At 46.0% G+C, this 25,377-nt stretch overlaps 1 protein-coding gene across 9 annotated transcripts in view; it reads right to left on the reverse strand.

Annotated features, from left to right (window-relative positions):
- NAV2 (neuron navigator 2) overlaps positions 1-25,377 on the reverse strand; it is a 783,526-nt gene that overhangs the window by 77,593 nt on the left and 680,556 nt on the right. The gene's annotated exons all lie outside the window — the stretch shown is intronic.

Below are 25,377 nucleotides of genomic sequence, written 5' to 3' on the forward strand. Positions count from 1 at the left end.
AGTATTCTTGCCTGAAGAATCCCATGGGCAGAGAAGCCTGGCGGGCTATAGTCCGTGGGGTTGCAAAGAGTCGGACATGACTGAGCAGCTAACACAACACACACAACTCTAATAATATCTCAAGATGCATCAAAAATTTCTTCCTTCATTTCTCAATCCTCAAATCCATCAAGACCCTCATCCCCCACCACTCAAGTCAAATCTCCAAGCAATGGTTCTTCTTTTTTCCTTCTACCATCTCCTGCTTCCCAACGCCAAGACATTCGGGCTGCCCCGGCCCCCCTGCCTCTCTTGCAGAGTCTCTCCCAGTGTTCACGGCTCTCCCCGCCCCTGCGCCCTGAGGTTCTGGCTGCTTCTGCCCTGCCTGGGGACTGCCAACAGGCCAGCTGGGCTCCGGGCTCCTCTTCTGGTCCCCAACCATCTAGTCTCCCCACAGCAGCCAGAACGGTCTCTGGGAAACCCAAGTCAGATCTATTGCGCTGCTGCTTCAAATCTCTCGGGGCTTCTCAGGCAGGACTCCTTACTCTGGGCCTCAAGACCCTGTGATCCAGCCCCTCCTCCAGTCAATCCTGCATGTCTGCCCGGCTTTATCGCTCACCAGCTCTGGGTTTCCGCCTTCAAGGCTTTGCATTTACCGTACCTCTTCCTGGACACCCGTCCCCCCTCCTCATCTGAAAAGTCGCCTCCCCAGAAAGGCCTTCCCTGGTCCGCAGCGCCCCCTCCTCCCACCCTCTCCCGATCCCCGGCATCAAGCCTGGCTGCAGGGTGGTGGATACACAGCAGGTGCTCAATAAATACCTGCTGATTTAGACACACAGAGTGGGAAGCTGAGGAACCTATAAAGTAAGCTTCCAGCATAAACTGTGACGATCCTCTACTTGACAGAGAGGGAGTAAGTATTAACCATGTTTCCAGGGTACACGTAGAGAAATCAAGGCTGAGAAAGCTACAACACCTCACCCAAGGTCAGACAGCAAGACGGGCAGGACCTGAATCCAGCTGACCCGACTCCAGATGCACCCTCTTTCCGGTGATGACACACAGCTCTCTATTACGTCCATTTTCAGTGCACACGGGCATACGACACAGCCCGCTTCCCCAGGAGGAAGCCCAGGCTCGGCAGGCTGGTGGGTCACGGAGCAGGAGGGGCAGGGCCAATACCTACGTCTGGGGCTGTGTGATGACAGAGTGCTGACTTCACCACATTTCTCCACCACTCAGCCCTCCACAGGGAGCCATCCCTCACCAAAAGGCCCGCACAGTGGCACTCTGACGCCCCAGAATGCCAGTGTCAGAACAACTCCACTCCTGCGTATACATCCAGAAAAACAAACATAGTACTTTGAAAAGATACATGCATCGCAATAAGGCTGCATTATTTATAACTGTCAAGATATGGAAGCAACCTAAGTGTCCACCAACAGATCAATGGATAAAGAAGATGTGGTGTATATATATGTATATATATATACATACACACACACACACACAAGGGAATATTACTCAGCAATAAAAAAGAATGAAAATTTGCAATTTGCAACAACATGGATGGGCTTGGAGGGCATTATGTTTAGTGAAATAAGTCAGACAGAGAAAGACAAATATATAATATCTCTTACATGTGGAATCTAACAAAATACAGTAAAGTGTTGAATGTAACAAAACAGGAACAGACTCACAGATCAAATCAGTGGTCAACAGTGAGGAGAGTGAGTAGGAGAAGGCACACGATGGGGGTGGGGGATTAAGAGGTACAAACTATGGATAAAATACATAAACTACAAGGATATATTGTACAGCATAGGGAATACAGCCAACATTGTATAATAACTATAAATGGAGTATAATCTTTAAAAACTGTGGCATACATTATATATATATACGCATATATACACACATATACAAACAAAGAGAAATGCCCCTGTCTGAGATTTAGAAAGTCAGGAGCACCCCAAACCACCACTGCCAAGTAATGAAAAGGAAGTTCTAGTTTGTTCCACCAGCTCATAGGATGCCTGTCTGAGCTCTGCTGATCAGGCAGGAAGACGAAGCTTAGTGGAAACCTGTTTTCATCACCTTTCCCTTCAGCCCACCAATTTGGCTTCCAAAGCCCACCTGGAGGGTCCCACACAAGCGCAGGGGAAGCATGTGAAGGTGGTTCTCAAGCGGGGAGGATAAAGGGAGGCAGTGTGAGGGCTCAGGAGGAGGCTTACTAAGGATGAATTCACACGGAACTGCAGTTCCAGGTCTTAACCAACTTCCTGCCTGTGATTCCACTGGCTTGGCCCAGCCTCCATCCGGTTCCAAATCCTCCTTTAAGGCCTTCTCCAAATATTCTGGCCCACCCTGACAATCCCCTCCTCTGAATTCACAGTCTTCTGCATTTGGGTTCGTTCTGTACACCCTTGCAGTTTTCCAGTCGTTCTCTCTGTGATGGCCTGTCCTACTTTCCAAGCACCTGCAGGGACCTGCCTGGTGATAGTAAGCAGTGCATCTCGTGTGCCAGGCATCATGCCAGGTGCTTCCGATATGTCGTTTCTACCTCCGCTCTGCACATCACACCTGCAAGGGACCCGTTCTCCTCCCCAGTTGACAGGTGAAGGGATCAAGGCTGAAAGAAGGAGTATCCTGCCCAGTGCCCCGCTTCAGTCCACGTTGGAATTGGGTTTAAGGCAGAACTGCCTAATTTCAGAACATGTGCTCCCTCTGGCCTGCATCACCTGGCCATTCCTTGAGCACTGGCCACATGCCCACTCTTCTGTACCTGCACGTACTCTCAGCCACGCTCCTATTCCCTCACAGGTGGCTCTGCTTGCTAATGAGGACACAGGCTTTGAGAGTGCCGTCCAGGGCTCTCAGCAAATGCAGGGCAGGGCTGGCCGGGAAACTCTCCCTGACCCCGCTGCCCACCCTCCCCACCACCACCTCCAGGGTGGTGGTACAACAGCAATGCCAGCCTCCCCAGCCCCCATCTCCAGGCACACAGAGTGTGTTTACTGAGCAAGTTCTGATGCAAAGGCAGCCCCAGCCGTGGAGTCTGAGCCCAGTTCCCTCCCGCCCTGTCCTCTGACATGTCACACAACCTCTGTGCCTCAGTTGCTTTACGGGTGACACGTGGATGTGGATGACACGACCTAGGCTGCCAATCGTGTAAGGCTCTGCTGGGAAAAGGGTGACATCACAGATGGAAAAAGACTCCGACCACTCTCATGATGAGAAGAAAATCCCGAGTCTTTAATTGCATCTGCTCTCCGGGGTTAGCCATTTAATGTATCTGAAAGCTCCTATAATCCAAGGATGAAGAAAGAAGACGTGCAGAAGAGGAGCGTGGCTGGAGAGGAGGAAGGAGGGAAGTTAGTAACAGACGCCCACGAATCCAAGCTCCAGATTCTCTTGCTTTGAAATTGTACCCGCTCTTCCTCTGCGCCCTCCGAACACTGAGATACTGCTGCAGAGGGACACGCGGTACTTCTCACACACATGATTCTTCCCACATCTGTGCACAGAGCATCATGGGGCCACCCTGAGTTGACAGGGGTCCTAGCAACTGAGTCAGCCCAGAAGGGGCAAATCAAGGATCTACCCCACAGAAAAGTGGGAGTGGGGAGACCGAGGAGGAGGATGAAGGAACAATGACACAAGAGAAGTCTATGCTGAGCATGAGCTGCCTTGGGGTCCCCAGCGCTGTCTGTGCACCGGAAACAACAGCTGTCCCCGAGCTCAGAAAACTAGCCATGTCTTCCTCACTTCTGGCTCTTTGGGGACACAGGTGAATCTCTCTAGATATAAAATCATTTAGCTCTAACTTGTCCCTTCCCTAAAATTCAGGATATTCTAAATGGTCCTGGGCCACCAAGATCACTCCTTGGTTAGGGAGTTCCAAGAAGCATCCTAAGGAAAACTAGTCCCATAAGATGCTCTGTGATAACAACGTGGTCCCAGCAAGAGAATGTATGGTATGCTAGCCCCCTCTCAGAGATTCAAGTTGCCCATGAACTTCTTCTAAAGTGCTGGCATGATCTCTTTAACATTGCCTAAAAGAGCACTCCCCACATGGGAGATGTTGAGAATAACACACACTCTGGAAGAAAAGCAAAAGAAGCCTAAAGCTGCCACTGGGCCCTTCATCCTTGGCTGCCTAAGAAGGCAGCTAGCAGGGAGGGAGGGAAGCAGAAGCAAGAGCAATGACATCACATGAGCTCCTGCATCCAGCCAGATCAGAAGTCAGAAGCCACCTCTGGGAGACCGAACAGTGAGATCTAATAAATTTCTTTCTTTTACTCAAAACTAGCTTGCTTATGCTTTTGTCACTTGGTACACTGGTGCTAACTAATGGGGGATTGCAATTTGTTTGTAAAATGACTCCAGACATGTGGCTGAGAGTCAGATGGGAAAAATGTGGAAAGCATGCAGAATTCATTCAGGCAGTAAGAACATTAGTTGAATCCAATCAAGTGGCAAAGGAAATTAGGTACAACGTGGGACGGGGTATAAGCCTGTTGACCCAAGTCAGGTGATAAATGTTGAAAGAGGTTACAAAACCTGATTATGACTGAAATTTGAAAGAAACTCAGAGGATTTGGGTTTGCAGTGTGGTGACACAAAATTTCAGTGAACAGGCTCAAGAGACAGAAAGAACTACAGTGCACTCAGCCATGACCCCAGAACAATCATTTTGGAATATGGTTTGGCCATTCCTGCACCCTGCTCTTGAATCTGATTGTGAAAAACCACATGATGGTTTTGAGCCCACTAACAGGATGAACTTCCTCCCCTCAGTGGGGAGTAAAGTGATTTTAAATCCTTGGAATGGTTTTAAAAGATGAAGGGAAATAATGAAATAAATCCTGATATTAATGCTTAATTTTATAGAGTAAAAGCTTGGTCATCATTGGGATAATCTACATAATTTATACTATTTTTAAAAATATATGGCATGTTACACAATCTAAAAATGTCTTGTGCTTCAAATCTAAATGAGTACTGACTTTTCATTTGAAATTTTTAAGATGAAAGATTTAAGAATTGGATTCAGACTGTAAAAAGAATTGAAGTGTTTTGGATAAACTGAAGTTACAAATGTCATAAGTTATTTGATTTGCAAAGGCTGTTTAAGTGCTTAGAAAGATTTTGCTTGTTAGGCTACTAAAGTCTATCTAATCCAACATTTGAAGAACTTGAGGAAGCCAGGTATGTTAAGTTTACAAATGTGATCTAAAATATTTCAGGAAATTTATCCAGATTCGCAAATAGTACTAATTAGTCAAATACAATTTGTTAAGTTTGAATTAATAAAGCACTAATCAAAATAATAGGTAGAAACATTCTTACTTTATGCAAAATATTTGACTTACAGATAAGATTTGTAAGAAAACAGGTTTAAAGTTAAAGCTTCAATAAATTGAATAGTAAAACCTAATTAATTCTAAGACACTCTTTTTGGGTACAAAAGTGTTCCTCAGACACTGAGAAAAATATTAAAGCAGATTTCAGTTTGTGAGTGAATGAATGATTTTTATATGAATGACCAGAAGAATAAATGAACACAAGACAGATCTATTCTCTTTACCAGTTTTTCCTATTCCACTTCACCTTCACTCTACATTGTAAGGCTGACAAGACTATTCCAAAACTGCTCCAAAAGTGTTGGTGGAAACAGCACTGTGTTCAGCAGTCTTGGGAAACAGGCAGAAGAACCCGAGGGCCTCCTCCCCTCCAGGTTCTATAACAGGAAACTAAAAGGGGCATAGGGCCCACAGCTTGGCTGGTTTCCCTGTCTTTTTTTTTTCTTTTTGAAACAGCATATGATGTTTAAGCCCTATAAATTCTTTTGCTGGGATATTTAGAGAAATGGCAAGAAGATGCTTCTGCTGACTTCTCAGAACCATCAACAAAAAGCATAATTTCCTACCCAGACCACAGCCACATCCTTTTTTCTCTAGTCAATGAAAAGTCCTCCACTGGTGGTCATATCATGGCACAACTGCAGGTATAAGTGATCAGACTGGAAAATGACCTTCACCTATTTTTGCCAACGGGTGGGTGGAAAGAATTCCATCAAACATTTGCTATTTTCCTTCGAGACTCCTAAACTCCAGTGCTTTTGAATCCTGAGCCAGGGACCTTGAATTCATTTTGTTCATCTCACCCTGTCAGCCAGCACCCTCTACGTGCCAGGCACCATGCAAGGTATCAGGGATACAATGATGACTAAGTGGCCCCTACCCTTGATCACAAAGCCGGGAGACATGGCAGACAAGAAGGCAGAGCTCAGACACAGAGGAAAACGTAAAACAGGAAGGTAGGCAAAGGACACCAAGTGGAAACTGCACTGGTTTCTGACATTTCTGCAGATTTCAACAGCCCCTCAAACCACCAGCCAAGTGCCAGCATAAGGCACCAGTCGGCAGCGTCCCACAGCCCAGGCCCACCAATGCTCTTTGCTGAGCTGCTCTCTCCTTAAGGCTTGCAAACGGCAAAGGCAAGGAGGCAGCAGGGCCAGGCCCTGGCCCCAGCCCTCCCCAGAACTGCCTCCTAGAAGGCTTCTCTAATTCTCTGTCTCCAGTGAGGGAGCTGGACACAGCCATCCCAGAGGCTGCTTTCTAACCAGCATCCTGGGGGGTTAAGCTCAGAGAAAAGCTAGCAGAAGCTAAGGGCACTGAAGGTCCGCACTGATGAGAGCATCTCCTTCCGTTCAGTAAAAGATGCCAAAGAGGTCACTACGCTTTCTAGATTCTGGGTTTCCTCACTGCTGATTTCATCCCTTAGTGATTCTTTCTGAAGCCCACACTGAGTCTTTTCAATATAGGTGTCAATATCTTACACACAGGAGATTACTTAGCGCTGAGTTGAAACTGCCCTCTTCAGACAGAGCTGAGCTTTCCTATTTGACACCACCCCCACCTGGGCCTTTGTACAGAGATAGGCTACCTGAGTTTGAGCAAGCTCCGGGAGATGGTGAAGCACAGGGAAGTCTGGTGTACTGCAGTCCATGGGGTCGCAAAGAGTGGACACGACTGAGCGACTGAACAACAAGGCTACCTGACTGACCCCATAATACAGAGGGCATTACAACCCAATCCACAAGAGAGGCTCTGCATGACCACACTATTTATCCACAAAGGAACAAGATGCAATCTTACCTAATGGATAAAGCCACCAGTGGCAGTGTTTACCAAATGCCAGGCACTGTACTAGGCATGGTATGTATGCGTCACCTACTGACTCATCAGAGGGAGGATACACACAGGTCAGCTTCGAAATCTCTGCCTGCTAACCAGCCTCATCTTAAAAGAACCTCCACTGACTGACTGCAAGCAAGCATAATATCAAAGAGACCCTGTGTCGGCCAAGACACAGCATTTTAACCAGAGTCAAGGCTCTCGAAAGGGACCAGAAAATCTATTCAAAAATGGAAAGGTCCATAAAACAAGGAGATCCAGTTTCAGAATCTTACAAGAGATGCTGACATCACTGTGTCAGGAATTCAAATGCCACTCAGAGGGCTTAAAGCACAATTTTAACAGCCCAAACACAAGCTATCAGCTATGAAAAACGCAGGTGAAAGAATCGTAAATTATTCCAGCCTCTCACACTCCCTGTTTTCCTCACTGTTGTGGGGAGTTAGCATTCCATAGTACCTGCTTTCACCAGACTCCCCTGAGAAATCATCTCTAATCTGGACAAATTTTCAATATTGAGCTCTTCTGGGGAGTCTCTAGATACATCAGGAATCTGTAATGGTTCTGAATTAATGTGGTATTGTATTTACAACTTCATCTCAACAGCAGGAATCTGCAATGTTTCTGAATTCATGTGATACTGTATTTACAACTTCATCTTCCATGAAGTAAAAAGGCAAAACCGAACTCCAAGGTTAGAAGGATGATTAAACAGATTTTTCCACTAGGATTTACACGCCCAGGCATGAGGAATCCTGGCTTTCAGCAAAAGACTCTGACTCTGAGAAGAGGAGTTACTGAAGGATCTGGAGAGTCATTAGACTTTCCAAATGGACTCCCTGTGAGATAATGTTGTTTATGCAAGGGAAAGACATGCTTAAATGATGTTGTTTAAAAAAAAAATCAGCTTGTAGAGAAATATTCATTCCCTGCTCACCAATAAACCACAACAGGTTAGAAGAGATGAAGTACTGTAATTCTGGTCCTCAAAAGCAGCCTTCACTAAGCAAGGGATCTTAATCACCCTCCACCCAGACCCCCCACCCAAAGACTGGGTCTAGTCCAGAAGGCCCTAACCATTCTCAGGAACTGTCTTGGCCAGCCCCCACCCTCCTGTCTGCCCCTCTCCTGGTGACTAAACTCGCACTGTAGAGCCACCCAGGGCTGGGTCGCGGCCTTACCTGCTCACTTTTCCAGTTCTGCTCCAGAATCACGGCATAGCCCATTTCCAGGGCCCTGTGCTCCCTGCCAGACAGCTGCATTCACTTGCAAAAGCCCAGACTGGTGGAACTAGTTTTCTGGCTATTGTTCAAGGCAATTGTTCCTGTGAAACCCCAGGGCCCAGCGGAATGAGATCCTTTGGTGTGGATGAGTGAGCAAGTCCAACCAGGGCTTAGCAGTAACCCCCGGGGAAGGGAAAGGGTTTGGCTACCTTCATTTCCCACCAGACAGGTATGTTAACTATTTCCTCCCCAGGAGCTTTTCTCAGGAGCATCACCTCCTCTAAACGCTGCTGGAGCCCATTAAGAAAATCCACCTTCAAAGAATGCAACAGGACTCCTGCAAACTCCTTTTGTTGCCTATCTGAGAATGATAAGAGCCAACTTTAATTGAAGTTTAAAGCTGTGCCAGACCCCATGCTAATTATATGACCTGCATTCTTTCATTTAATCTGCCCAACTCTGTGATAAAAATAATAACTAGTATTGAGGGCTTACCTATATTTTCTCCTGGGTACCGTGAGATCGAGACTAATTCTATACCCATTCGAGAGATGAGACAACTGACCCTTGGAAAGAAAGGCCCAAAGGTCATACAACTTGGAACTGTTGAAGCTAGGATTCACATACAGATCCAAGAATGTGCAACCATCTTGTTTATCTATTCAACTGACACATTTTCATGAACACTTGTCATGTGTATTAGAAGGGCGTTCAAGTTTCCTACATGAAAAATAAATAAATAAATAAGAGAGGTACTTGAAAAAAGCTATGAGCAAGCAAGTCATCCTTCTAGGTTTTCCCCCTGCGATCAGCCTACACAGTTTGCTGTTGCGGTACAAAATAACTCAGAACCTGAGTTCGAATGAAAACCCAGGACAGAGTTAGATACTAATCCAAATAAATTAAGTTTCATCCAGCAGTGGGCCAGGGTATCATAAACCTCTGAAGCTCTAGATGGAAGCAGCACATGCTCTGAAGGAAAAAAAAAAAAAAAGCAAAATATTGGGCTGGCCAAGAAGTTTGGGTTGTTCTGTAAGATGCTTTGGAAAAATCCAAATGAACTTTTTGGTCCATCTAACAGATCTCAGTTTGAACCCTGGCCCTGCCATTTACTTTGTCAGTATCTTCATCTCCAGAAGACCCAGACTTCCTCCTCTATGACCTGGTGCTGATCAACACCCATGCCCCTGAAGCCTTTCGTGGGGACCAAACCAGAACTCCAGGCACAGAGGAGATAACCAGCTCCCGTCAGCTGCAGGGCGGGATCCAGGGACTTTGCAAAGACTGCAGGAAGGAGAGGCAGGCCCACAGAATGAAAAAGATGATGAAGTTCTAGTGCAAGAGCTCGCTGCCATAAATGGGCAGGGTCCCGGGGGAGAAGCAGCTTCTACAGACGGTGCCAGGTGCAAGGCCAGTCATTTGAGGTGCAGAGAGGGAAATAGGAGCCCCATAAAGAAGGCTCCGAGGGGATTTAGCAGCACTCAGAATGTCAGGGGTTGAGTTTCACCCCACGGCACCTTTGTCCCATTTTGGTAACTCATTCCTTCAACAAGTAGGTGGTCCCCTGAGTAAGCGTGAAATTCCTCCTTTGGCTCCAGGGGCTGATTGAGCTACCAAGCCCAGAGCTCTGGTCCGGATGCCCTCTACCCTCATTGTTAGCATAGGCACCAGCATGTCTGCTGGCCTCAGCTGCACAAAGGCCTCTCTCCTACAAGGCTCCACCAGAGAAAGCTGCTGAAACTCGGTCCACAGCCGCCTGGCTTTTGCCAAAGATTGCAGCAAAGTCATTCTGCTGTTCTGTTTACCAGGAGCTAAGAGTACCCTAAACATCAACAGAATTCAGTGTATCATATACAGCTCAGCCTATCATATAGCTCATGAAAATACTGGCGAACCCAAGCTGAAAGGCTTTAACAGTGGGCTCCAGGGATTTTGCTAAAGCACTTTACATTCATTATCCCACACATTACTATTAGACTATAAGGCACAAACTATTAATGTTCCCTTTTACAGATGTGGAAACTGAGGCTTACAGAGGCTATGGTGACCTGCCCACGGTGCCAGAGATAATAAATTGAGCTGCATTTGAAGCTAGATCTGCACAGTTATAAAACCCAAGCTCTCATTCAACATAAGAGCAGAGGCAAAGAGATGCCAAGAAATTACAGTCAAATAAGAACTCAGAACTCCCAACAGCTATGCAAAAAGCCCAGGACACCTTTTTAAAAAGAAAAATTTATTTTGTCTTGGAGTATAGCTGATGAATAAAGTTGTTTCAAGTGAACTCAGCCATACATATGTATGTATTCATTCTCCCTCCAAACTGCCCTCCCCAAACCGAGGACACCTTTTAATGGAATCAAGGTATTCTCCATGTAATTGCAGAAAAGCTGGGGTGGGGAGGAAATCCCACACAGGGCGCTGACTGGTTGCCCTAGGTCTACAGTGGAGGAAGATGTGGGGGTCTCAACACTTCCATTAACACCATCCACCCACCCACACATACTCCCAGTCACCTCCCAATACGTCTTAAGAGTCTGGAAACCTGAATGCCCAGAACAGAACAACACTTGCCTCACTCAGGGCAGCTTGTCAGGGGCCTGCCCTTCAGCTACCCCTTCTAGGCCAATGGGATGGGAAGGGAAGGAAGCCCAGGTCAGGAAACAAACATTCTGAATCAGCTCTGGGACCCGAAAACAGTTCCACCCCAGGCACACGTGTGAGCTACTACCTCCAAGCCTGGGTCAGCCTTAACACGCCGGGGTGAGGACTCTGGGACTCCAGCAGCCCCAGGCGAACTTCAAGGCTACTGACCTTCCCGCGTTTGACTTTCACTTGGGCTTCCACCTCCTCCCTCAACCACATACAAATCCAATGGGCAACAAATCCAGTCACAGATTCATCTAGAGTCCAAAAGCCTCAAAGAGATTAGCGAACTCTCAGGTAGGTCTTGCTGCCGAAGTGCAGTTCTTTTTAATGCCACCTCTCTCCCGAAATGAGCCGAATCTGAGAGGCCCAGGCAGGCCATGCCTGCAAGGATCATGTGTACTTTGGCGACTCCTCCACAATAAAAAGTGCCCTTCATCCAGCTGAACCCACATTTAAACTTACAGATAAAACCATCCTGAGCCATCTGCCAAGCCCAACAAGGAAGGCGGAGTGGTGGCCAGTCCCAGCTTTGCCTAGTGTCTGTGTGACCTTGAGTGCATTCCTTAGCCTCTCCTGGCTCCCACTGCCTCACCTCAAATTAAAAATAATATTGTCAGCTTTGCAAGAAAAATTAAACGAGACAATGTCTGTTAGATGCCTGGCCAGTAGTAGGTGGCAATGAACATTGTTTCCTCTCCCCCTTGTCCGGCTTAAAAATAGAAATGTTCCTCTTTGGGCAGCTTTAGAGCAGTCCTAACAAGCAAGAAAAGGGCTCCTACTTAAATCTATGTCATCTCTCCTGGAGCCTAGTTTCCAGAAAAAAAAAAAACCAGTAATTTGCAGTATTAGTAAACACAACCACAAGTTCACCCAGCTTCTTAGATTCCAAACAAAACCAACTGCAAGTCGTTTTAATCAGAGCCCTCTGCACCACTAGCAGTCCTTGCCCAGGGACCAACGCTGCCTCTCCCTAGTTCTCACCCCCTCCCCACCCCACCCCAGGCCCAAAGGTCTCCCCCTAAAAGCTGAAATAAGGACCTAAGAGAGCCAGTGTTTTGGTCTCAGCAGCCTCATTTGATAAAATGGTCTGGAATATACTCACATGACCCAAACGTCCAGGTGAACCAAGGACATTTGCTCCAGCTGCCTTTGGGACTATTAAGGTTAAAATAAAAAGGGATGGGGGTGAGAAGGAAAAGGATGATGAGTTTCCAGACCTGTGACCACCCCCGCCAACGACGTAGCCCGCGGCAATTTTGGCAGCTGTACCGCTGGCTGCTCTGCGGGGCTCTTCGGTTCCACCTAGGGCTGCTCGAGCGCCACACCCTGCCCCAGGCCCTAGAAGGTTCAGAATATCCTCCTACCTTGTCAGGTTCCTAGGCCAGAGCATTCTACATTGTGATCCTTGGAGAAGGCAGACAAAGAAGCTGAATGAATCTCACGATGGCAATTCCGTCAGCCAGCCAACCAGCCAGCCAGCCAGCCAGCCAGGCAGCCGAGCCAGCCCACACCGGGCCAGGGAATCCCAGGCACCAGCAATCGGCTACTTAAAGTACCAGCTACAAGGGGATCTCCATTCCCCTGCCCAGGAAAGAAACCGGATCCACCGACAAACTTAACCCCTAAAGTGCCGAAGGAGCGAGAGGTCAGGCCAGAGTGCTGGTATCAAGTCAGCTGTGAAAAGTTTCAGCAAAGCAAAAGCTAACACCAAACTTGGAAACTGTTACCGTAAAGCACCTAGTGGAAGAGCCCTCATAAGGTCCCAAGGGAGCCAGGAACAGTTGGTCAAGCTGAATGAAATCTAGATGTGAAAGGATAATCTAAACACCCGTGGACTGTGCTAAAATGTTGGGGACAGTCTCTCCGCCAATGCTGCGGCTGTTAACGATGACACAGAAATCGCTGACAGTAACATTTCTTAACTAATTCCACCCACAACTGAAGGCGGAGCATCTGATAGAAATGATTAGCCTACAGAGATAACTGCTGAACCTGGGAAGGAAGAGACCTATTTGTACAGTTAATAATGACGCAGATTATTTCTGGTGATGTCAATTTTGAGGCAGTGCCAACAAAAATATGCATTAGTTTCTTGGTTTTTGTTTTTTTAAAGGAAGCTTGGTGTATGCATGGCTACTTTAAACATTATGGTATACAAGCTGGGAGGGGAGGTGGGATGGGAGAGTGTCCCAGTTCTGGGATAGGAAGGGGTTGCACCGACTAATCCCTATTAAAACCTGTAATCAAGGAATTCAGGAGAAACTATGTAAACAGATGCTGAGAACAGTGAACAACTGTTTTACTAGTGAAAATTCAAAAGCAAAATAATGTCAGAGCCACAAGCCTTTATTTTAAAATGAAGGAGGACTAAGATACTCTCCGAAAGCCCTATTCCTTCTCCAAATGTCCTACCAGTTGGCTCCCGGCAGCTTTCAAAGGCTTTCCCAGAGAAAGACTCTCCCCCTGGCCTAGGCTGCCTCTCCAATCAGAGTTTAGGGTTGGGGGGTGTGGGGTGTGTGTGTGTGTGTGTGTGTGTGTGTGTGTCTGGGTAGTGGGGGGAGGGTAGGCGAGGAAGCAGTAACTGGCCCAGAGCAAGGTCTCAGGGTGGTCAACGTTTGCTCAGCAAATAAAAGCCTTTCAAAGGGGGAATGAAGAGCCACCCCAGCCTCCAAAGGGGGACAATAAAAGGTCAGCTCAGATAGGAAGTGAGGGTCTAGTGGGACTTCCCAGGTGAAAGAAAAAGCAAGTGTGTCCAGGATCCGAGATTGTAATCTTGAAGGAGTCTCAACCAAAGTTAATCATCCACCTCTCGTCCCTTAGGGCCCTCCCCCAGCTGAAAACCTGTGGCCAGAGCCAGCCTCTGCAGTGGTGAGTGGAAGGCTGAGGCTGTGATGGGGAGGGGTGAGTTCAGGGGAGGGCGGTGTAGCCCAGATTTACTGAGACAAAGTCAGGATGGACCCAAACTCTGGCTGACAAAGATGCTTTAAACCATCCCTCTTACCTTCGACACTGTCTCTGAAACTGAATTTATCTTTACAACATGACTTATTTGAGAATCTGGCTGACCTCTGGGTTACTTTAGGTGGAATGAAACATACATATATGGAGACATACATACAGAAAGACACATAAACATACACACACACAAATTTCCACTGTTTGCTGCAGTTGTTCTTTGTTATAAGCTAATATAATATGTAAACATCCACATTAATTGCCAAGGTAACTAAGGGATTTTTTTTTTTTCATTTAACTGATACTACCAAGCCCCTGCTATGCAAATCAACAAAATAGACAAAATATTCCTTACTCTAATGGAACTTACTGTTCAGTGATAGAACTATAGAATAAATGAGACAAAATGTAAATTATGGAGTATGTTATAGTGATCAGTGCTAAGGAGAAAAAGTAATGTAGGAAAGAGGCTGTGATTTGTCAAGGAGGGTGTCTGAAATTTTACACAGGGTAGCTAGGGAATGTCTCCTGAACGGATGAGTCCTGCAGATCTGAAAGAAGTGGGGCAGCTGGTTAGGTGACTATCTGGAGGTAAGAGCCTTCCAAGAGAGGGAAAGGTCAGTGCAAAGGTCCTGAGACAGGATACAACTTACACATTCAAGAACCACGTGTGGCTGGAGCAGAGTGAGCAGTGAAGCAAAGGAAACCAAGGCGGTCAGGTCAGAGGGCTAAAGGGAGGGGGAGAAGGGTCCCGAGGAGAGCCTGGCAAGTCGCTGCAAGCATCGTGGCTTTTCCTCTGAGAAAGGATGCACGGGCAGGGAAATAAAGGAACTTCCTCTCATGTACAAGTTTCTGTAAATCTCCAGCACTAAATATATAATCTCAATTATGCACAGCTTTCTCAAGGGCAACTTTATTACTCGAGACAAGGCAGTTTAAAAGGGTCTCGGTCCCCTCCCTGCTATTAAAAGATCCCATCTTTAATACGAAATGCTCTAAATTCTCTGCATCTGTAGGGTAAGGTTTAGGTAGGGCTTTCCCATGCTCTGAAAGGCAACACACACTATAGCTAAGAGTTCCAGCAACAGGAGGAGATAAGAAAGGAAGGCAGGTCAGCCAACCCTGTGGGAGCAGATGCCCTTTGGCTCTTTTCAAAGAGCCAGTCTTCCCCTGTCATTTCTGACCCTGGTTGCCAAACAGGCCAGATTCCAAAGACCTTCTAGGACACATAACATTTTTCTCCACAGAAACAATGTTATCAATGATGTCAAGGTTCTCAGGTTAACTTACAGAGCTGTTTTTTAAACCAAAATGCAGCTGATCAACTCTACCCAGGTATCAAAGAGCAGAATAAAACTGCATTCTTAAAAGACAGCAGGTAATTACAGAAAACATAAAACCACTGAAACAAATCTAAAAAAGATGTCCACTTATTTCATGAATACTTTTATTAAAATAATACTAACGAGTCTATTTTGTTCCTTCTTCAACATCATCAGTTTTTGCCCTTTTTACTGGCTCTTCCCCACTAACTGGCCAAGGAAATATATCACCTATTTCATCAAATAAAACAGAATTTTCTTTAACCCCATGTCCATATTCTCCTCCATGACTATGTCACAGCAGAACATGTCAAAGAAGTTGTCCACATTCCAGCTTCTACGGTCCACGGTCTCCTCAACCTGCCAGGCAGACTGGTGTTCCCATCACCCCACCGAAACCGCTTTTGTTTCTCCCAAGAACACCCATGGTTTAATTTTTGCCAGTGATCCTTCTGCTACCTAAGTGTTCAGCAGCATGTAGGCAGGTTGGCAGCTTCCTCCTGCTGGAATGGGTCTCTTCCCACGTTTCCAGGCCGTCATCAGCACCTGCTTTCTTCCTCCCTCACTGGTTGTGCCTCCCTGTCCTTCTGCTCAGGTTCTCCCTCTCCAGAACCCTCGGGCTCTGTCTCTTGTCCCCTGCTCTTTCCTGTCCAGTCTTTCCCTAAGTGATCTCATCCACAGCTTCAAAGACAAGGCACAGGAAACGCTGAAGTTTGCTTCTCTATCCTGACCCCCTTGGGTGCACGCAACACATCTCAAATCTAATGCATCTCAGACAAAACGATTGTTTCCAACTTCTCATTTGTGTGCATTCCACTCCCGAATTCCATTCCATTCCATTTGGAGTCCTCCCCTTCCCAGTCATCTATTAATCAGTATTTCCTTCATGCCTCCTATAAAGTCCCCAGCAAGTTCTTTTGCCTATACCTCTCCAGTACACCTTGAACCTGATCACTCTTCAGCATCTACAGTAAGATAAGCTTGGTCCAAGCACCACTGCCTCTCTCCTTCAACAACCACCTCCCTGATGGCGTGGCCTTCCCTCTTGCTCTGCTAGGATCCCTCACCCACACGGCAGTGACAAGGATCTCACTCAAGGAGACATCGGGTCAGGTTGCCTTTCTGCCTAAAACCCTCCAGCAGCTTCCCGGGGAACTTAGAATAAAATCCAAATTCATTAGGATAAAATCCGAATTCGTTCCCTCGGCCGAAAGGGATCTGACTCCTCCCTACTCCCCCTGCCACTCTGGGCGTCTCCTTCATTAAATTCAAGTACAGGGGCCACAGGGGCCTCGGCACACACTAGGTCTCTTTCTATTTCATAGGCCCTGCGCTGAGCTCCACTTGCCTGTGATGCTCTCCGTCCACGTCTCCTCATGTTCGCCTCTGCCTCCTGGTTCAGGTCATGGATGGAATGTCACCTCCTCAGGGGTTCCCTCTAGACTCTGGCCCAGTTACTTTCCACCCCATAACACTTCATGGTACTTAACCAGTCAGCGCACTGTTTGTTTATTTTCAAAGGAAAAAAAAAAACCCAGTAAGCTCCTTGAGTGTAAAAGTCTCCTGCTTTTGTTCTAAGAGATCTCCTCCCAGGGCCATGGGCACTGATCTTTAAGCTAGGACAAGATGTTACCCATTAGTAACAGGTGATCCTGGGGCCGTATTGGTGAAGATGTTGTCATTGTGTCTTGACTCCTCCATTCCCCCGTTCTTTGCTGGGGCTCAGAACCTATCGGATAAGTGAAAAATCTCCGTTTCCTGCTGAGGGTTTCATGCAGAATCTCTGGCTTATCCTCTGCATTTACAGACAGTGGGTCCTGCCCTTCTTTTCCAGGGAGGAGGTAATACTGTTCTTCAATCTTACTATAAAGACAGAATGAGCCACATTTCCGCGTGGCTGGATGTTTTATCTTGAGGGGCTGCAATTTCTGTTACCTTCAATTGGCTGATTCTTGGGGTTTGTCTGGAGCTCACACTTGTGGGTCCTCACACGTGAGAGCACACACACACTCCTCTGTCTTTAAACAAAAGGCTTCATTCACCAGGAAGAGTACCTACTCTGTTATCTGTGTTTACCTCCCTCCCATTCTGAATCTGAAACTACAGGCTTGTTAACAAAACCTTGGACAGGGGAGGCTAGAGAACATGACCCCAGGTGCCAGATCTTTGGCCTAAAATCATAAACCTAGACTTTTCATCCTACATCCAACATCAGAGATGCCTTTTCTAACAGGGTGCCAATAGACAACAAACCAACTCCCAAATGGGAGCATTTCCAACAAAACACACATGAGGTCAAAGCTATTTTCAATGATAAACAACAATTCAGACTTATACACTTTACTGTCTATACATCTCAATTCTCACAACTGGGTGGACACATTCATTATTATCTTTATGTCATAGAAAAACAAACTGGAACTCAGATAACCTAGTTGTCTTGCTCACAGTCAAAAAACTATAAGGGACCCACAGCCTCAGAGGACAAATCCTGCCCATTTTCCATGACCCCACGTGCTCAGAGCAGCAAACATTTCCAGGTCACTGTGCCAACAGATGCCACTACGACATTCAGTGGGTCAGGGACACTGTTAACAGGTTACCTAGAGTCCTTTAGCTGCTTCTAATATTGTTGGACTTGGCCCAATTTAGACTTTTACCAAATGCTATGACATCATGGTTTCTACAAGGAAGGTCATTCTGGATGCTATGGGAAAAGTGATATGGTAAAATAAACAGGGTATAGGAAAAGAGAGTCACTGGAGGCACTTCCTTTAAATAGAGTGGTCAGAAAAGGCATCTCTGGAAGTGATATTTAAGCTATTCTCCTTAAAATATTGGCTGGGTGCTGACCTTTATGTATCAGGCATTGTGCTGGGGAAACAGCAGTATGCAAAAGAGAAATGGTCTCACTCTCTCCTTCACGGAGGTAATAGTGCGGTGTTTGTGGGGATTTCAGACACTCAAATAAAAAAAACAAATGCATTTAATTGCAAGCTATGATCCATGACATGAAAGAAAAGTATAGCAAGCTGTGGAGCACATCAGAGGTGAAAAGCGATTACTGCTTATAAAGTCAGAATAAATGTGTGCCTAGGCTGCCTGTACAGGAATGCTGTGCAATGCTGAAAGTTGACAATTTGGTGCAACATTTTAAATTTGTGCCTATTTATAGCTTTCCACATAATAAAATCTAGATCATCCCATAAAACCCCATGCCAAACACCCTAGGCTAATAATAACAGCCAGAAAGATTCCTGCCATTGTCCCCACAGCCAATAAGGAGTAACAGCAGACTGGAAGGTTAGTGGGTCTGGTGTTTGGGGAATAATTCAGAGTTAGGCCTTCCTGCATCTGTGGTCATGGTAATAAATCTGGTTACTTAAAAGAAAAAAAAAAAAAAAGCCAAGAAGCAAATCCACTTGGCAATTTGGTCTTTTAAAAAACAAACATTAAAGGATATTGAAGACAATACCATTGGCCATAAGGGGTTGGATGCATAGGGGAAACCCCAAGAGCTCAAATATTTATTTTTCAGCTGGAGTACTACCTATCTCTATGAAGATGGATGGGTAACAAACAAAATATTTCAAAGCCACTCTGGCCTTTTTTTAACACGTGGCTCCAGCTGCAAGGACATCCTTGAGTGTTTCCGGTATAGGGTGAGATAATGAATCGGGGACGGGGAAAGAAGCTGGAAAGGGAACATGTAGGGGCTAATCACGGGCAGCCTTGAGCGGCTGGGATTTAAGCCAGCGATCGGTTGGGAGACTCTATAGCCTTATGTTACTCCACACACCCAAGGCGCTCCCTCTGGCCCCAGGTCACTCAGCTCTCAGGCTGGAGGGGTCCCTCAGAGCAGCAGCGCAAACACTCACCAAGGCGGAGTGCAGCTCATTCGCTGCCTGATGGTGGCCTTCAGACTGCTGGCCCGTTCAGTGAGCTGATCGCCACCCCAGACGTTCTCTAAGACCCCTCTAAGCATGCAAGTCTACACCCCTCGACCTCCTGCTGAAATCGCTTTGCAAGAGAAAATTCATTCGCCTTGTGGCTTTGCGCTCCCTCTGTGTCCTGCTGGGGACAGCCCCTGAATGGACCGCAGACTCTCTAGGTGTCAGGTGTTGTCCTCAATGCTGTAAATATCTCAGCCCAGAGAACCTCACAACCTTGAGTTTCTTGTAAGGAAAGCTGCCCTGGCCCTTAGTTTGGTGTTTCATTGTTTCCCTTCTGAGTTTATAGGGAGTATAAAATAGGTTCACAATCTCTGAACCACAATCTTGTCTAAGTCAGAGGGAAAAAAAAGTTTGGCCAAGAGCCCAACCTCATTCTAGGTATTTGCCTAGTAGAGAGGGTAGCTAAAAAGTTAGAGTGGTTAAGAATTACATTCTTTCCACTTGACCATCAGTCTCTCAGAGGAAAACTGTTTTGAGTGAAGGAAGAGAAATAAAACAGTTACTGGCACATAGTAAGTGTTTACAAATTTTGCTACAGGTACTGAAAACCAACTATGTGCCACAGATGTGCACTCTTGATATCAATACTCAAAATAGTCTAGTAAGATAGATTTTTTATTTATTATTATCCCCAATTCACAGATGGTCTACAACTCTGCAACGTGAGATAAGCTATGGAAGGTCACAAAGCTAATCAGTGCTAAAGAACGGCTTGGCCAGATTCCTAAGTCAGTATGTTCTTGGGATTTCTTTTTAAACTCTCATTTCTATTGAATTCTTATAATGGCAGTTAGGTGCTAAATTCTCCACTCTTATCTTATTTTTCTGACATTCCCTATTCAGTAGGTATCATCCCCTATGTACCAGGAATTATTATCCCTAATATACATAAGGATGTTGAGAAGCAGTGGGGTAGTAACTTGCCCAAGGGCATACTGCTGCTAAGACCCTATTAAGCAGAGGCCGTGATTGAAACCACCCTGGTCACCTCTGAATTTTGGCCTTGAGCCTGGTACTTGGCACACTGGGGACAATTTTCTTCATCACCAATAGCCACTTCGCCCGTTGAATATTAAGTACACTGAAAACAACCTATACCGATGGGCCCTGTATTTTCTCCCCTTCCTCTTTTCCTTCCTATAGGAGTAGTTGGCTCCAAGGGTAGGTAGCATCATCATAAGAGATCCCAGTTCTGTACTTTTCTTGAAGTTTAGAGAGAAAAACAAAAACTCTCATTCAATTCAGAGCACAGTGCAGACTGACACTAAATCTGTAGGTTCAGCTGCACGCAGCTAGCTGCACCCAGACAGAAACTCCATTCTTCAGCCAACCTTTTCCCAAATACGGTACCAGGAACAATGGGATGTGGGGACAAAAAGTGTGTGAATGGTTCAGGGCAGCCCCATCACCAGTAGCCAGAACATACTTAAGATTATGTTCTTCTAACAATGCCCAAGAGTGTCATCTGCATGCACAAATGTCAGAATTATAAGGAAAATATAGAATACAGTCTTTATTTGCAGCTTACAGTAGCATGCAAACATTTAGCTCCAAGAATGGCCTCTGCATTGTTCTTTGTGATGACAAAAGGAGTGGGACACCCTGAAAAACCCTCAGTGGGGAACGAGTTCATCTAATTATGGCTCCACAATAGAATGGAAAGCTGTCAAAAATGATGCCAATGGATCCTGATATAAAAAGATATTTACACGGTAGTGTCAAGCTACAAAAGTGAAGTCGCTCAGTTGTGTCCGACTCTTTGCGACCCCATGGACTGTAGCCCACCAGGCTCCCCTGTCCATGGGATTCTCCAGGCAAGAATACTGGAGTGGGTTGCCATTTCCTTCTCCAGGGAATCTTCCCGACCCAGGGATCGAACCCAGGTCTCCCGCATTGCAGGCGGGCGCTTTAACCTCTGACCCACCAGGGAAGCCCCAAGCTACATAAGTAGATGATAAAACTCTCTTCATTTTTTAGTTGTTATATAGTACAGCAGTTAAAATTAAGAACTAGAGTTATAACCCCCAGCCACTTCTAGCTCCCTGACTTTGGACATATTGCTTAAGCAACATAGAGTGGACATTTAGCTTAAGCAACATAACTCCTACTCCTAGAGTTACTGTAAAAATTAAGTGAATCAATATAAGTAAAGAGTATAGAATGGTGCCTGGCTCACAGCAAGTGCTCAAGAAAATTCAGTCTTTTTTCCCCCCAAAATAAGGTGAATAAGGGCTTCCCTGATGGCTGAGATGGTAAAGAATCCACCTGCAATAAGGGAGACGTGGGTTCCATTCCTAGGTTGGGAAGATCCCCTGGAGGCCGGCATGGCGACCCACTCCAGTATTCTTGCCTGAAGAATTCCATGGATAGAGGGGCCTGGTGGGCTACAGTCCATGGGATCATAACGAGTCAGACATACAGTGACTAAGCACAGCACAGCACAAGATGAGTAAGCTGCTTACAAGTGCAGAAAAAAAGTCTCGAAGTCATCAAGGTGCTGGGGCTGCCTCTCACTGGGTCATATGTTATGATGACATTTCGCCTCCCCCCCTACTGTTTGCTTGTCTGTATTTTCTATTTTTCCATAATAAAACATGTTTATTTTTTCTTTAGTAAGGAAGAAAGTCACATTTAATTAAAAAAAAAATCCTGATCTTTAATGAGAAACAGAAACCTCACCCAAATGTGTTTTTTAAAAAAGCTGTAGGTCAGGCCAGGTAATTACAAAACCTGGAGTCTGGAGAAACCGCATGGTGTTTCCTGGTCTTTTCTAGTTCAGTGCTTTAATAACAAGAAAGAATTTGCACCCCAGCACCTTGGTCCTGAATTCGCACAGGCAGAGCTGGGGAGAGGAAGAGACCAGAGAGACAGGAAAGCCTGGTTTCATTCTTAGCAATCCACTTAGTTTAAAACATCAGGAAGTTGAGAGGATTAAAGGTATTACAGTCACTATTCATAAAGGTGTTTTGTTAGAACCTCCAAATAGCAATCTGGTGAAATAAGCCTTGCACAGCCTTAAATGAAAGCCTGTTACAGGACTTAAAGATTCCTAGAAAAGGCAAAAGAGCCCCAGGTATTAATTTACCTAAAGAGCAGCTACCTGGAAGATACTGTAATGTATCGTATGCAGCCAATGTTATAACATAGGTTACTAGTCACAGACCAGGAAGTTTGAGTCCAGATCACTCCGTGGAGAACTGCAATTAGCAGTAATGAGAGGTATGTCTGTGTTCTGATAAGAGCCACGGCTGCACACATATTACAGACTTGGGTCCCTTCCTACAAAGTCCAAGGGCATTCAAGGCCGCTGCAGGGCCTTCCCTGGTGGTCCAGTGGTTAAGAATCTGCCTGCCAATGATAAGCCTGTGAGCCACAATTACTGAAGTCCTGACGTCCTACAGCCTGTGCTCCCCAACAAGAGAAGCCACGGCAATGAGAAGCCCGCGTACCACGAGAGAGGAGTCCCTGCTCGCCGCAACTAGAGAAAAGCCCTCGAGGCAGCCAAGACCCAGCACAGCCCAAAATAGATAAATAAAGCTGCTGGAATCCAAAATGTGCATACACACACACACACCAACCAACCAACCAACCAACCAAAAATGGTTCTGGAATCCAAAATGTGTGTACACACACACACACTCCCCCCTCAACCAACCAAAATTGGTGCTGGAATCCAAAATGTGTGTACACACACACACACCCACCCCAACCAACCAACCAACCAAAAATGGTGTTGGAATCCAAAGTGCGCATGTACACACACCCCAACCAAAAAAGTACCTAGTACACGTATCCCACAAACACATCTAGGATGGGAAGGTCATGGCAAACTCTGGGGGATAAGAGCCTATTACTGAGCCCTGTTAGCACGGCGGGCCCTGTGCTGTTCAAGTCAATCAACGTTAAGTTTCCTTGGGTCCAGTCTTACACATGGGGCAGAGTCTCGTGAGGCTCTAAATCAAACATCTGGGACACAAATTCCATTTTTTCTCCACAATTTGTTTCTTATGAGATCACAGAAGATGTCTCAAGAGAGGCAGACTTTATAAGAAGGGGAAGAAGGGGTCTAGGTGAGAAGTCTTAGAGCAGAAAAGAGGTGGGGTTTGGAGACGGGCAGCCCTGGGAGTGATTCCTGGCTCCATGAACAAGCTGAGCTGGGTGAGTTACACTTGTCTACCTGTGTGGGCAGTCTCTCATTTGGGCAATGAGGGTATGATGGTAAGTCAGGCCTGGCCCTCAAGATGCTTGGAGTGCACGTGAGGTGACAAGGTAGCAGACACTTATAATATGCTATGTTTAGTGCTCTGATATGGCAGAGTTCCAGGATACTATGGAAGCAAATAGGAGAGTCAGCTAATCTGGCCTTGGGAGTTGGGGTGGTTAAGGAAGGCTTCCTGCAGGAGGTGACACTTAATGCGAGCCTTGAAGGATAAGAACCAAGCTGTGGGTGTGGGACAGAGACGGAAGGAACAGCCTTTGCAAAGCAAGAAAGGATCGTTTTCAGAGAATGGCAACCAGTTCAATGTGGGTGCAGAAGGGAGCGGTGAAGGGGCAGTAAATAACAGGAGCTGAGGCTCACAGTAAGCCCAGTAACAGAGTTTGAACTTTACCCTGACAGGGACTGGGAAGCTCAGACACCTTCACTGCTTCTGGAAAAGCTCTGGGAAGCAGGGATTCAGATATACCAATGGAAAGTTACCCAGCTCTGATTCCCAGTTCAGAAATCTCCTTCAGTGACTGGCATTTTATATAATTTTTTTTAAAAGCTCAGCATTTAAAGATTATTATGTCCAGCCCATGAGAACTCCAAGTCACACCAGGATCTCACAGCTCATCTGTTTTAAGTTCTGGAGAATTTTGTTCAGACTGCGCTGAGTTCAACAAGCACTCACCTCCATGCAATTCATCTGCAATCACCAATCTTACACAGGGTTGGCTATCTGATTAAATGAGGTCACCCTAGAAGTTCAGATCTGAAATGAAACTTAGGTGCCATGTGGCTCAGTTCTCTCACTTTAGGGGTGAGTACAGGCAGAGAGGAAGTAACTTGCCCGGGCTCACAAAGTTTAGTGACAGATCCAAGGTGAGGCCTCAGATCTCCAGCCCCCAACCCACATTCTGCTTTACTCCTCCCCAGCCTATAGCTCTCTTCTTACCAGGGATTCCCAATTCCCATCCCACAGTTAGGGAGGTCTCACAGACACCTGTGCAGCCAAGCAGGGCCATGAAATCTCATTTGCCAGCAAATGTTGCAGGAAGGAGCAGGAAAGATGGCTGAACAGGATGGAAGCGATAAGAAGGGAAGCTAGTTAGAGTGATCTTATCCATTAAAAAAAAAACAGCAACACCACAGCAGTCGAGGAAAAGTATCAATTCTATTTACTCAAAGCACTTTAAGGTAATGAAAAGAGCTTCCAGCATTACTGTATTTCAAAACATTTATCAGATGCCAGGGAAATTAAGCAAGTGCAGACACACACAGCTCTGTGCAAATGGTTTATCTAGAAAATAACCAGGGGAAAAAAAGATCTGAGGAACTTCAATTTTCAACTGCCAAGGAGATCAAAGACACAAGCAGCAGAAAAAGAAATACACAAATCTAAATTTAGTCATCTCCACAGCGCTGAACCTCTTTTCCAGAGTGTGCTGGCCGCCCCGTGGACATGGTGTAGTGTGAATGATTTTCATCTGAGCCTCTGTCTTTGCCTGAGCAGAGTCCAATGGGCAGTACCGAAGGTGCTGATCTGCAAGCATGCTTTGCTTGTGTCCCTGAAATCTCTGCTGGCTGTCAAGGGGTCAGGGAAAGCTCTGGAAGGTTTTATACCTCAAGAAATAGCTGAAGAAAGGACAATAAAGGTGAGAGACAAATGGAGACAGACACACAAACTTTAGTAAAATGAAAATTCACTATGAGAGAAACCGGACATTTTAATACACATTTAAATAAGGAGGCCTACCTAGTAATGCAAAAGCAGATTAAATGAGTGAAGCTTAAAGTACACAAAGATTTCTGAAACACCTGGGTTCTGTTCTCCTGCCTCTGGGCTTCACTCGTAGCTCAGGTGGCAAAGAATCTGCCTGCAATGCAGGAGAC

Source organism: Odocoileus virginianus, chromosome 28, assembly GCF_023699985.2.
Source record: "Odocoileus virginianus isolate 20LAN1187 ecotype Illinois chromosome 28, Ovbor_1.2, whole genome shotgun sequence".
NCBI classification, from domain to species: domain Eukaryota; kingdom Metazoa; phylum Chordata; class Mammalia; order Artiodactyla; family Cervidae; genus Odocoileus; species Odocoileus virginianus.